The 15,651-nt window shown below is 38.2% G+C and overlaps 1 protein-coding gene across 1 annotated transcript in view; it reads right to left on the reverse strand.

Moving 5' to 3' along the window:
* The window catches only part of BACE2 (beta-secretase 2), a 94,639-nt gene that overhangs the window by 8,372 nt on the left and 70,616 nt on the right, over positions 1-15,651 (reverse strand). The window lies entirely within an intron of this gene.

Consider the following 15,651-nt stretch of genomic DNA (forward strand, 5'->3'; position numbering starts at 1 on the left):
TCGGCACTCAGGTTCCAAGGGCCCAGGCATCTAAGCACGCACCGAGGGAGGTCTCGGTGGCCGTGTGCCTTCAGAGGGTCCGGTCCCCTTCACACTGGAACGACAGCATGTTTCAAGGTCTGCAGCTGTTGGACCCACACGGTGGGGAGCAATGTGCGGAAGGGCCCATGCGGAGGCGTCAGGTGATTCGAGGAGCCTGGCAAGGCTGGAGCGCTATGCAGGTGAGGGTGTGTCAGTCAGAGCCTGTTAGGAGCTGTGTGGTCGTGCTTCCTCAGAGGAGATGAGGAAGGAAGAGTAGGACAAGGAAGTAGGAAGAGAAGTAGCATCTAGAACAGAAAACTCAGCCGCACCTGCCAGAATCTCACGGATCTCCCCTGTGGAGTCAACCTGAGTGCGTGCTTCGCGGTGGATTCCCCAGTAGGTAACATGCTCACATCAGCCTGACCCACATTCCTAATGGGTTCCAAGACCAGCTGGGTAAGCCTGGCCCAGGAGACCCTTCCCCACTGCACTCTTGTCCTATGTCACATCTCCAGTGCACGCAGGACGCAGAAGCAAGAGGGGTTAGTGAGTGCAACAGCAGATTCAGGACATAACGGGTAACCAAGAAACAGCACGGCTACAATTCATCCCGTGACTTTTGCAAACTGACTCTTGAAAAATGTTCTTCCTGGAGAAGGAAGTTGAAGTGGTTTCCTGAAGCAGGTTGGGGATTGCCAGTATTTCATTTGTCTACACTAGCCTGATCTGCTCCTTTCAGAAGTATAGAATTTGCTTGGCATCTCCAGTTCTACCTGGAAAAAGAAAAAGGCCTCATGACCCATTTACCTGTATTTAACTGCAGAAATGACTATTTAGGTGCCAGAAACGAACATGGCTAAGCATTAATTTTCCTGTAAGTAAAGCCTCCAGATCCTAAGACCTGCCAAGTAAGATCTTTTTTTTTTTTTTACTGAGGAAAGAGAAAGTCAAAATAACAATGGAATAATAGTTAAAAGTATGGTTTAAAATGCGGGAAAAGACAAACTCAAATAGTTTGCAAAGAGGTTACGTTTTCTTGTTACAAATGTGGATTTTGTTAATGTGGATCCATGGCGTTTTCTAAATGTGCTGGGAGAGAAAAGCAAGGAACAGAGCCTGCAAATACCTACAGAGGGATGCTGGCCTTCAGTTAATCTAGACACCCAAGTGGCTATAGCATCTTCAGCTACCGGCAGCCTGCCAGGTCCTTTTGAAAATCAAGTTTTGTTGGAACACAGCCACTTTCATTCACTTATGTATTGTCTATGGTTATTTTTGTGCTAAAACAGCAGAGTGGGACAGTTGTGACAGAGACCATCTGGCTCAAAAACCTAAAATATTTACTATCTGGCTCTTCGTGGAAAAAGCTGGCCAATACCTGGCCTATAGCATTTAACAAACATTTTAAATAACAAAAAATCACTCCACTCTTCTTATTACAAAGGCGATACATATGTACAATAGAAAATTTGAAAATATAAGTAAATAAGGAAATAAAAACTCATAAATTCACCACTCAGAAACGTCAATATTCATAGAGTATAATCATAGGCATCAATTTTTTAAACAAAGATGGGATCATGTAATGCATGCTGTTTCATATACTGTATGTTCACATTACATGTGATAAAAATCTTTTGATATCACAATGATATTAATTTTTGATATTAATTTTCCACAATGCTGTTTTTATGACTACACAAAAAAACCAAACTATAGATGTATCGCATTTGCTTATCAATCCCTATCTGTGACTTTAAGTGGTTTTCAATATTTCCACCATTATAAACACTGACATATGAAACATATTGTACCTAAATCTTTGCCCATATTCTTATCATGTTTCAGAATGAATAAATAAAGTAATATATGGCTCAAGGTAGGCTCACTTTTAGGCATCTGGATATATGCTGACAACATGCCCACAAGAAAGGCTGAGCCACTGTGCACGCATGCCCGCCAGCATAGGATGGGGGTGCCACTTCCCACTCTCGCACCAGCATCTATAAGGAAGAATGATGGTCCTTAATCCAAGATCATAATATTTACAATTCTTTGATTACTAGTTGGGGGACCATTTGAAAACTACACTCACTGGCCATTTCTATATCTATTATCATTTCTATCTTTTTCTCATGGATTTGTAAGAGGCATTTATATGGTAAAAAACTTTTTTTTTGCTGCAAATGTCTTTCCACAGTAGGTCATTTGTCTTTTCAAAGATTTACTTACTTTGTAAATAGAGAAGCTTTAACAAATGCAATTATGAGAGTGAAACATGCTTAGTGCAAAGACAATATCTTAATAGAGCAAAGCACAAAGAAATGAAAAATCACTTGAAACCACTTCTGCTTCTAGACAAGATGGAAGAGGAACCAGATTTACCCTCCCACCTGAAACAACTAAAATAGACAAAAAAAAAAAACATGAAAAAAAAGACTCTGAAGATATTAAAACTTGAACAAGGAGAGACAGTAAATCCTGAGAGATGGGAAACAGATGATGTGAGCTGCACAGGTGCCCTTCTTACTGCCTTGAGAGAGTTTCTGGGTTGTGGCACAGAGAAGGGTGACACTGGCGGACTATGGTGGTCTCCCCAAGTTGGGGAGACAGAGGCAGAGAAGCAAAGGCTGTTAGAGTTTGCACGGAGAGGGATGCAGAGGGGACAGCTACACAGAGAAATGCCACACATCTCCAGAGGGCCTCCCCTGAGCCTCCAGGGGAGTGCTGACCTTAAAATGAATGAAGGCCAGTGAAAGAACCACTTGGAAGGATTAAAAGAAACAGTGCTTGGAGTTCACGCAGGGCTGAGAATAATGCCTATTGCCAATTATTTCCTGTTCACTCTGTTTCCCACAGTGAAAAAAACAAACAAAAACAAACAAAACCCCAGAAAAACTCACTCAATTCACAGGGTACTTAGAGTACTAAGGGTCTTTCCTCTGTAATAAGAAAGATTAATCACAGACTAAACACTGCTCTGATCCCTCTGATAAAGCTTGAAAGCAAGACAAAAAAGAATCAAGCTCTTTCTAAGGAACTTAACTGTGACCCAGAGCAAATCTCAAGAGTAGTTTAGAGAATACAAACATATTCAGTGCCCAACAAGGTAAAATCCACAATGTCTGGCATCCAATACAAAATTACCAAGATGCAAGGAAAGAGGAAAACACAAGACGTAGCAGGGGAAAACTAATCAACTAAAACTTAGCAAGAAATGACACAGGTGACAGAATTATTAGACAGGATATTAAGACGGTTATTATAACTCTATTCCACTCAGGAAACTAGAGGAAGTATTAGCCATGTTAAACAGAGACATACAAACTGTATATTAAAAAAAAGACCTACATCAAGCTTCTAGAGATTAAAAACTGCATTACGTGAGATGAAAAATACACTGGGTGGTGTTAATAGCAGATAATACACTGCAGAAAAAAGACAAGTGAACTTGAAAACACACCAATAGGAACTATCGAAATGAAGCAAAGAAAGAGCAAAATACTGAAAAAAACAGAAAATCAGTAAACGATGGGACCACCTAAATGAGAGGAGAGGATGGGAGACAGAAAAAATATTTGAAGAAACAGTAACCAAAAATTTTCCAAATTTGATAGAAAGTATAAACCCGCAGATCCAGGAGGCTCAAAGAACCCCAAGTATAAGAAACATGAATACACCAGTGAATTGCTAAAAACTAGTGATAAAGAGAAAAATCTTTAAAGCAGAGAGAAAAAGAGATATTATGTACAAAGGAACAAAGAAAAGGATTACAGAAGATTTCATGTCGGAAATAATACAAGCCACAAGATAGTGGAGCAACATCTTTAGAATACCAGGGGGAGAAACCCTAGAATTCTATACAAAGCAAAAATATTTTTCAAAAGTGAAGATAAAAAAGATGTTTTCAGACATACATGAGCGGAAAGAATTTATCATAGGCAGACACACACATATGCATAATGAAGTATTGTGCGCGTGCACAAACACACACACACATATGCATAATGAAGTATTATTCAGTCTTAAAAAATAAGGATATCTTGCCATTTGTGTAACATGGATGAGCCTGGAGGACATTATGCTAAATGGAATTAGCCAGACACAGAATGACAAATACTGCATGATCCACTTACATGTGAAACCTAAAAAAGTCAAACTCATAGATTCAGAGAGTAGAATGGTGGTTGCTAGGAGCTGGGGGGTGGGAATGTGGGGAGGTGTTAAGGCACAAAGGGGCAGGTATGCAAGATGATTAAGTCTGGGATCTAATGTACAGCATGGTGATTATAGTTAACAATACTGTATACATGAAATTTGCTAAGAGGGTGTATCCTAAGTGTTCTTAACACTACCAAGAAAAAAAAAAAGGAAGAAAGAAAGAAACTACTAACTATGTGAGGCGATGAACATGTTAATTAGCTTGAGTGTGGTAATCATTTTACAATGTACACATATATCAAAACATCAAGTTGTATACCTTAAATATGTATAACTTTTGTCAATTATATCTCAATAAAGCTGAAAACAAGAAAGAAATCATCACCATAGAGCTGCACTATAAAATGAACCAAAGGAAGCCCTTCCAGCGGAAGAAAAATGATATCAGGTGGAAACACTGGACCTACACACAGAAAAGAACACTATAAATTGTAACTACGTAGGCAATTGTAAAATCTTCATTTCTAACTTTAAATATTTAAAAAGATTACTGATTAAAGCAAAAGTAATAACAATATATTGGGTGGTTTGTAACACACATCTAAGTAATATGTATGACAATAACTGCACAAATGACAGAGGGGAGAAAGGGAAGTACACTGCGTAGGTTCTTTTACTATAGGAAGTGGTAGATGTGATAAGGTAAAGGTGGATACTACAAACCCTAGAGCCACTAAAATAACACAGCAAAGAGTCATAGCTAATAAACAAGGGGAAAAAAAGGCTCAATTCAAAAGAAGGCAGAGGGGTTTCCCTGGGGGCGCTGTGGTTAAGAATCCACCTGCCAATGCAGGGGACATGGGTCTGAGCCCACAGCTACGGGAAGATCTCACATGCTGCGGAGCAACTAGGCCCGTGTGCCACAACTACTGAGCCTGCACTCTAGAGCCCGTGAGCCACAACTACTGAGCCCACGTGCCACAACTACTGAAGCCCGTGTGCCTAGAGCCCATGCTCTGCAACAAGAGAAGCCACTGCAATGAGAAGCCTGCGCACCTCAACGAAGAGTAGCCCCTGCTTACTGCAACTAGAGAAAGCCTGTATGCAGCAACAAAGACCCAATGCAGCCAAAAAAAAAAAAAAAAAAGGCAGAAAAAGAGAAAAAGGGGAAAGAAAGAACAGATGAGACAGAGAAAACACATAGCAAGACTGCAGACTTAAACCAAACCATATCAATCACCATATTAAATATAAATACTCTACACTAGGGGTTTGTGGACTTTTTCCATAAAGGACCATGTTAACATGTTAGGTTTTTTGGGCCATACATGATTTCTATCATATATTCCTTTCGATTTTTTTAAACAACCTTTTAAGAATGTAAAAACCATTCTTAGTTCATGGGCCATAGAAAAGCAGGCTACACACCAGATTTAGCCTGCTGGCTGCTGTTTGCTCAAGTCTGGTCTAAACACCCCAGTTGAAACACTGAGATTGTCAAACTAGATAAAAAGCAAGACCAAACTATAGGCTGCTTACAAGAAGCCTACTTTAAATGTAAATACTCCATTATGTTAAAAGTCATAGGATGGAAAAAGATGTATCGTGCTAATGCTGATAAAAAGAAACCCAGAGTGGCTATTTTAATATCAGACAGAGCAGATCCAGAGCAGAAGACTATCAGATAAACATGGTAATTTCATAACGATAAAATGTTCAATTCATAAATATGACATAATTTCTGCCTCTAGCAACAGAATTTCAAAATATGTAAACGAAGAATGGTAAAGTACAAAAGGAGGAATAGACAACTTCACAAATATAGTCAGAGGTTTCAACATCCTTTTCTCAATAACAGAGCAAGGAGACAGAAAGCAAGTAAGGATATAGACAACCTGAACGATTCTATCAATTTGACAATTACAGAATACTCCACCCATACAGCAGCATATACATTGTTTTCAAGAGCACATAGGACATTTACCAAGATAGACCATATCCTGGGCCACACTACAAGTTTCAATAAACTTTAAAAGATTCAATTCATACTGTGTTCTCTGGCAACAGTGGAACTAGACATCAACAACTAAAAGATAGCTGGAAAATCCCTAAATATCTGGAAACTAAATAACACATTTCTAAAACTATAAAATGTCTAGGAAAAACACAGGAGGAAATCTTTGTGTCACTGAGGTAGGCAAAACATTTCTTAGCTCGAACACCAAAAAGCACAATGTATAAAAGAAAAATACTGATAAATTTTATTTCATCAAAATTAAGAACCTGTCCTCTTTGAAAGACAATATTAAGAGACTAAAAAGACTGGGAGAAAATATTTGCGAGTCACATTTTTTTTTTTTTTTGCGGTACACGGACCTCTCACTGTTGTGGCCTCTCCCGTTGTGGAGCACAGGCTCCGGATGCGCAGGCTCAGTGGCCATGGCTCACGGGCCCAGCAGTCGTTCCGCGGCATGTGGGATCTTCCCGGACCGGGGCACGAACCCGTATCCCCTGGCGAGTCACATTTTTGATAAAGGATTTGTATTCTGAATATAAAGAACTCTGAAAACTCAAAAATAAGAAAACAACTCAATACAAAAATGGGCAAGAAAATTTGAAAAGACACTTCACCAGAGAAAATGTGTAAATGGCACATAAGCACATGAAAAGACGTTGGAGACCATGAGTCATTAGGGAAATGCAAATTTAAACCCCAATAAGATACAACTAACTACCTGTTAAAATGAAAAAGATGGACCATATCAAATGTTGGTGAGGATGTAGAGGCACTGAAACTCTCATACACAGCTGTGGAACTCTCATTCCACAGCTGGTGGAAATGGAAATGACAAACCTATCCCTCTCCTATGACTCAGCCATTCCACCCCTAGGTATTTACTCAGGAGAAATGAAAATTATGTCCAAGGACTTCTACACTAATTTTCAGAGCAGCTTTATTTATAATAGCCAATAAAACCTGGAAACAACCCAAAAGTTCAACAGGTGAAAGGGGTAAGCCAATTATGATATATCTATGCAACTGAGCATGGCTCAGCATAAAAATGAATGAACTACTGATACATGAAAAAAAGAAATCAATCTCAAAATAATTATGCGAGTGAAAGAAGCCAGACAAAAAGGAACGCATGCTATGATTCCATTTATATGATATTCTAAAAAGTGAAAAGTAATCTATAGTGACAGAAGGCAGATCAGTGGCTACCTGGGGTTGGGGTCAGAGGCAGCAAGGGCTGGGGGGCAGGAGGGACAGAAAAGTACAAGGAAACTCTGGGGCATGATGAAAATGTTTATCATCTTGTGTGTGGGGATGTCTTTTTAGGTTGCACACCTAATGTAAAACTTACCAAATTGTACCCTATAACACAAATGGCTCATTTCATACCAATTATATCTCAATGACGCTTTCAAAAAATCAAAAGAACAAGGCAGTCAAAAAAGCATGTCAAAGAATAACACATGTGAAATGATTGCATTTAGGTTAAAAAAGAAAAACAAAACCAACGCCAGCTCTGCTAGGTACCTAGGGATTTTAGTATTTTTCTTCCAGTGGAACGCCCAAGTTTATACATGTTTCCATATATGAGACACACACACATCTGCCTAGATTTAAGATGGGGTTACAGCCCAGTAAACCCATGATGAGTTGAAAATATCATTAAGTCAAAATGCATTTAATACACCTGACCTACTGAACATCATAGCTGAGCCCAGCCTACCTTAACAGTGCTCACAACACCTCCATTAGAACACTTCCATTAGACTACAGGTGGGCGAAATCTTCCGATACAAAGCCTATTTTATAATAAGGCGTTGAATATCTCCTGTAATTTACTGAATACTGTATTGAAAGTGAAAACCAGAATGGCTGTCTGGGTACAGAATGGTTCTAAGCAGTGTCATCGGTTGTTTACCCTGGAGATTGTGGGGCTGAGTGGCAGCTGAGGCTGCTGCTGCCCAGCATCCCAAGAGCATCGACGGCATATTGCTAGCTCAGCTGAAGATCAAAATCCACACCTCAAAGTAAGCTTTCTACTGAATGCATATGGCTTTCACACCATCATAAAGTCAAAAAATCTCAAGTCAAGCCACCATAAATCTAGGACCATCTGTACATATATACAAATACAATAAAAATAGTAAAAAAAAAAGAAAAAGTCCAACATCATCCAATTTTCTTTAATGTACATGTGTTATTTTTATAATCAGAAAAGTTATGTATTTTTTTTAAAGTTTTTGAGAACTAGCCCTAATTTAAGGTTGTCAGACATAACGTATTATCTGGAAACAACAGCCTTCTCACATTCGCTAACCAGCCACCCAATGTTAAAGTTGATTTAAAATTACTTCTGGAGAATATTTTCTAGAAATGCCATTCACTGAAAAGCCTGTGTATTTATTACACATACTACTAATTCTGTGGTCACAGAACAGATTTTCACTTTTCACATTGGATCTATTTATGAGAGGCCATAGTGTGCCGTGGCTAAGAGCACGGTCCCTGGGGTGCAAGTCCTAGTTGCCGCTTATGAGCTGTGTCATTTTGGTCAAGTTACTGAACTTCTTTGCCCCACAGTTTCCCCATCCGTAAAGTGAAGCCAATAATAGCAGAGTCTTGTTGTATAGATAACCAAGTCAACAGGAGTTAAGCACTTAGCAGGGTGCCTGGACTAAGGTGAGTGTTTACTAAATGTCAGCTGTTAATACACTGTTACTTTAAATTCTTTCATCAAGGGCTTGGGTTAAAATTTTAATTATGTATTTTCTGTCTTGTCTCCTAGAAGGTCAGGACCAAGATAATGAGTGCCTGAAGAAGACAGCTCCTTTACCAACTATAAAAATTATAGTAGTCAGGTCTTTTCCACCACAGCATACAAAATGAAGTGACCCGTCCCCTCCCATGGATTAGTTGGTACTGAGATGCTTTCTGAGTGGACGTGGTTTACTTGGAAGAGTGTCCTGGAGTTATAGGACCAGTGCAATGGATTCAGTACCGTTTTGCTCTGAAACCATGTGAAGCCACTTAACCATCCCAAAGCCTCAGGGTTCTTTTCTGTAAAATGAGGAAGCAGGGCTGCCTAATCTATGTCTTTGGGGGCCCTTGGCTTTGGCATCTTTTGGTTGTACTCTAAGTAGATGGCAGAGGCATATGTCTGAGACTCTGTTCTTAATAGTTAACTTTCCTATTTTTAAGCATGAACCAGAATATCCAGTTTCAACCTGCCGCAAAGAAAATTCACAGTTAAACGACTGCCACAATCCATGATGTGTCTCAAATTGTCTAAGCTGAAATCTATACAGTTCTTGGGTGCTAAATGTCTCAATCTATAAAAAGAGATGGGTGGTATTTCAGAAGCTTTGGATACATTAAGAGAAAGCTGTCAGTTTTAACACGCTACTATTTTCCTAGCTATAGGACATTTGGTCCAGGCAACAGAGAGGCAGGTGAATGTGCCCCAGTCCCTGGTACCTGTTCCAGGTATGTGCGACTATGAGCTGCAGACCCAGGCTGGCCATCTCCATGACACACCACGACTGCCACCTTGTTTATCTGGCTCTGATCTGAGACTAGAATAGTGACTGTCCGTAGGAGTGGAGGGTGAGTTGAGGAGAAGCAGGGGCAGCAGAAGAGAAGCATCTGGGGATCTTCTTCCAAAATACCCATCAAGCACCCACCCACCACCATTCTTGTATACCTTGGCTGAAAAAGGAGGTGAGGATGTAGACCACGCATATTTTAAAAAGCTCCCCAGGAGATTCTAATCAAAGAGCTCCCACTCACTGCCCTGTTTCCCACCCCAACCCTTATAGAGAAGCCTAATCCCATAAGCTAAGTGTTGTCTGACAAACACAGATTATTATGAAAACCAAAATAAAGACACTAGGGGAGAAGGGTAGCTCCCAAAGATTTTCAAGTTCTGGTTGGTGCAAAGGTAGAACTTTCTCCTGCTATAACACACAGAAATGAGGACAAAAACAACCCTTAATTTTAAATTTGTAGCTGAGCTCAGAAATAGGTGTTAGGGCTAGGTTCCAATTCCCAACAAGTTGGGGGTGGACAGAAGACCCCAGCACCAAGGGCATGGGTGCTAGAGATGACATGCCAGCAAAAGTCTGGCCCATCAGTACAGGGAGCCAGGAAAACTCTACCAACAAGGGAGCCTGACTCTATCTGAGGTTTGAGGAGGGTGGAAGCTGAGTGCGAGAAAGGCTGTCCCATGAGAAACAGAACCTCAAAACCAATACCTAAATCGTGGCTGGCATCTAAATTTACACAACTTGGTGTAGAAACACTATACTTCTCATGGTTTGAAAAACACTCAACAGAAAAATGCAAATTGCTTTACATTTTTACATTTTTACAACCCAAAGTGCACTGAACTCTCTCAGATTGGAAAAAACAAAACAAAACAGAACACTCTCACTAAAGATAAGCTCACAACAAAAAATTACAAACCAAGTGAGGAAAAAAAAATCCACCAGGAGAGAACAGTCAGCAGACACAAAACCAAGGAGATTAGTTCTCTATCAATGATAGAAAATATGACAATCTGCTTGCATTATACAACAGCTGTGTTTAAAGGGATTAAAAACTCACTAAAATACCAACAAGATTATTTCTTTAACTAAACAAGCTGATTCAAAAGTTCATAAAAACCATTGTAAAGCAATTATACTCCAATAAAGATGTTAAAAAAAAAAGTTCATAAAGGAAAAGAAAATTAAGACTAGCAGGGAAGTTTTGAAAAAAGAACAATAAAAGGAAACTAATACTATACAACATATCAATGGAACAAAATAGGGAACCCAGAAATAAATATATATCTCCCAGGGCTTCCCTGGTGGCACAGTGGTTGAGAGTCCGCCTGCCGATGCAAGGGACATGGGTTCGTGCCCCGGTCTGGGAAGATCCCACATGCTGCGGAGCGGCTGGGCCCGTGAGCCATGGCCGCTGAGCCTGCACGTCCGGAGCCTGTGCTCCGCAATGGGAGAGGCCACAACAGTGAGAGGCCCGCGTACCGCAAAAAAAAAAAAAAAAAAAAAAAATATATATATATATATATATATATATATCTCCCAAATATTTACTTGAATTCGGTGTGCAGTAATAGTGGGATTTCAAATTAGTCAAGAAAAGATAGTTCATTTGATAAATGTTATAGAAACAATCTGGTAGTCATCTTGGGGAGAAAAGATTTAATCTGTACATTCTATGCCAAGGGAAATCAAACATAGAAGTATATACTTAAATAACTCACAAAATAATTTTAGTGAGAAAGGTAATTTTAAAAGGGACATTAAACCCAAGAAACTTAAAGCAAAAGATCGATATATTTACATGCATAAAAGTAAACATTTTTTACACTAAAATTCATCAGAAGCAAAGTTGAAAAATAATTTCCGATTGAGATATGAATTTTAGCTTTTCTTCCTCCAGACAAATGAAGACATAAAGAGCTCTTACAAATTGACACCAAAAAGTAAAAACCCAACAGAAAAAAATGGCGAAAAGATAGGAGTGGGTAGATCACAGAAAAGGAAAAACAAACACCCTTAGATATATGAAAAGAAACTCAACCTCACCCATATAAAGCAATACAATTAAAACTGCACTGAGATGATCTTTTTTCACCTATCAGATTGGCAAAATTCCCCAAAGTGCGTCACTATGTTGGTGAGTCTGACTGGAGAAACAGGCCATCACATACATTGCTAGAGAACTAGTATAGTCAGGTATAAGCGAGTATAACCTCTATGGAAAGCAATGTGACAATATTCACCACGATTACAAATGATACACCCTTCAACCCAGTAATTCTACTTCTAGTTATCTAACCTGGAAGTATACTTTCTTATCTGTGAATAGACATATATAAACGGTATCCATTGCAGCACTGTTGTAACAACAAAAGATTAGAAACAACATAAATGCCTATCAATAAAGATTAATTAAACAAATTAGGAAACATCCATACAATAGGAGATCATGAGGCTCAAAAAAGTAATAACGAGGGAAGATTTTATGTACTCATGTGATTGAATCTGAGAGAGTGGGGTGCTGTATAATCACTGTACCTTTTGAATACTACCCAACCGTTTTTTAAAATTAAGTAAAAAATGATAAAGGAGATAAAGGAAATACAAGCCACAACAAAATTATTACAGGCCACTACAGAAAGGTAAACTAGTACATTTGAGAAAGTACAAAACAGAATTTCTGAAAATGAAAAATACAGCCAACATAATTTAAAACTCACAGAATAGGTTAAATAGAGAGAGAAGAGAGAGAACTGAAGAGAGAACTAGACCAATATAAGATGTACCTGAGGAACCTACACAAAATGCAGCAAAGAAAATATGAATGAAAGGTCAAGCGTTATGGAGGAAATAACGAGAACTCCCAAAATTTATTTCATAGGAGATTAGATGAGAGTACAGGAATGGGTGTGGAGATACAGCTGAGAATTTTCTAGGGTTGATGACAAGGAACATGAGTTGTCAGAATCAGAGAGCACAGTGAGTCTTGAGCAAGATGAAAAAATAATCTAGGGCTTCCCTGGTGGCGCAGTGGTTGAGTCCGCCTGCCGATGCAGGGGACGCGGGTTCGTGCCCCGGTCTGGGAAGATCCCACATGTCACGGAGTGTCTGGGCCCATGAGCCATGGCCGCTGAGCCTGCGCGTCCGGAGCCTGTGCTCCACAACGGGAGAGGCCACAACAGTGAGAGGTCCGTGTACCGCAAAAAAAAAAAAAAAATCTATATCTAGATATATCATGGTGAAAGTTCAAAACGCTAAAAATTTAAAATGAAACAAGTCTCAACAGCACCCAGAGAGAAGGAATAGATTACCCTTAAAGGTATAACAACTGAAACTCACTGGAGTCTTTTCACCAGCAATTATGATGGCAGGAGAGTAATAAAATAGCATCTCCAGAACACTAAGGGAAAACGGTTGACCTAAATTCCACACACAGCTAAATTATGATTCAAGAGGTGTGGCAAAATAAAAATTACCTTTCACAAACTTTTATAAGAGAAATCCTAAAGTACATTCTGTAGCAGAAAGAAAATTGCTGTGTAGTGTCCCAGTGAATGGAAAGATGACCATTTATTTATCCATTCTCCTTTGAAGGACTTTGGACTGTTTTTAGTTTGATGAGAATGATAGTTTTATGTAATTATCATGAATGCAGCACTTTGGTTAGTTTTATGAATGAAGCTGTTTCTGGTCAAGTCTTTCAGTGGACATACACGTTCATTTCTCCTTTGCATATAGCTAAGAGTGAAATTTGCTCAAATCCATTGAGTAGGAGTATTTTTAACATTAGTAGAAACTGTTGAACAGCCTTTTAAAAGTCATACTAAACAATGTCAGCAAATAGGAATCCCTTAATTGAGGATTGGAAGGGACTTCCACAAACCTAACCCATCCATTATGCTCAATGGTGAAGTATTTTAATCACCCCCATTAAAGTAAGGAGAAATGTCCATCACTATTTTCTATTCAATAGTGTCTCTAAAAGCATCAGTAAAAGAAAAATAACTAAAAGATAAAAGATTAGAAATGCTAAAAAGCGTATTATTTGCAGATCATCTACCTTTCCAAAGAGAATCCAAGGGATTCTAACAACTATTTAAAAAACGAAGAATCCAGCAAGGTGGCTGGACAGAAGATTACTACACAATAAAATGGAAAGCCTGTATACCAAATAATCCATTAGAAAATACAATTTTAAATAATCTCACCTATAATAACAGTAAGCGCTAACAGGTATCTAGTAATAAGTATACGTGTAAGACCTTTTTAGAGAAAACCACAGGACCTTGCTGTAGGACATCAAAGATGACCTAAACAAATGAGATTTAGCACATTCATGGGGTAAAGACTCATACAGTAAAAATTTGATGTCTTCTCAAGTGAATCTATAAATTCAATGTAGTTCTGATCAAAATCTCAATATGATTCTTCAGGGATCTTGACAAGCTGAATAACAGGATAAAAGTAGCCAGGACAATTTTAAAGAAGAATAAGGAGAAGAGTCAAACACCTACCAGACATTGAATCTTATTATAAACTACAGAAATTAAAACCATATGTTACAGCACAGAGATACACAACTATCCCCGCTGGGACAGAACAGAATGCTCAGAAATAGACCCAGATATATATACATGACAAAGAAATTATTAAAATTCAGTAGGTACCTTGCAAAAAATATTTAACCTGAATCTAATCAAGCCTCTAGTCCTAAGTTTCCAGGAAATATGAATATGATATCAAACAAAAATGTTAAATGATACCATCAGGAAATACTCAGATGAATCTGAGTATGATACATTCTATAATACAACTGGCCTTCAAAAAAAAGTAAAAGCTAAGGAAAACATTTTTGGGACAACTGGGGAAAGTTGAATATGGCTTAGATATTGTACGATATTAGGTAAATATTGTTACCTTTTTAGATGTCATATTGATATTATGGTTAGTTAGGAGAATGTACTTACTTTTAAGAGATAAACAATGAAATATTTAGGGGTGAAATGTCATGATGTCTGCAACTTATTTGCAAATGGTTCAGCAAAAAATATATATATACATATACACTTACTGATACATGGCAAAATGTTTAAGTCTAGATGGTCAGTATACAGGACGTTATTGTATTATTTTTAGTCTTTTTTGTATATTAAATTTTTTTACAATAAAATATTGAAAAAATCAGTGGGAAAACATATATTCAATAAATGATGCTGAGAAAATTCAGTGGCCTCATAAAAATTAGATTCCTACTTCACATTTGAGAAGAAAATGAAACAAAAGTATAAAGTACCTTTAGAAGAAAAATAATCTCTATTTTTTTAGAGAAAGGGAGAATTTCTCAAATAAAGTACAGAATAGAAGCCATAAAAAGGGATTAGTAAATTTTACTTCATTAAATTAAAAATGTAAATAAAAGACACAAAACCCAAGAAAAGCCGGAGAGATTAGGAGAAAATATGTGCCATGCATATAACCCAGAAAATCAGTATCTAAAATATATAAAGAACTTATGTATGTCAATAAAAAGTAATTAGAAAAACGTGCACAAGCTGTTAATAGAAAAATTCACTATCAGAGAAAAAGCTTAACCATCCCATAGACATATCAAAAGTTATGTCATCTCAGGAGCAATTAATTAAAATGTGGCACTATTTCATACACACATTGGCAAAAAAGAAAACAAAACAAATATGATAATACTTTGAGGGAATGAAAATTCTTGTATAACTTTGGTGGTCCAGCTACTTGGAAGACAAATTAGTCAGCAGGCAGTAACACTGAAGGCTGGCATAGCAAATCACCTAGAAATTCCATTTCCAGAAGATCTCACTCACGTGCACAAAGATGTTCAACACAGTTGAAATATCAGAAATGACCCACATGTTACTCAAGGCCAGAGTGGGTAAATAA

This window comes from Delphinapterus leucas, chromosome 4 (genome assembly GCF_059928025.1).
Source record: "Delphinapterus leucas isolate spDelLeu-1000000601 "Yukka" chromosome 4, BTC_Dleu_Yukka2, whole genome shotgun sequence".
NCBI classification, from domain to species: Eukaryota; Metazoa; Chordata; class Mammalia; order Artiodactyla; family Monodontidae; genus Delphinapterus; species Delphinapterus leucas.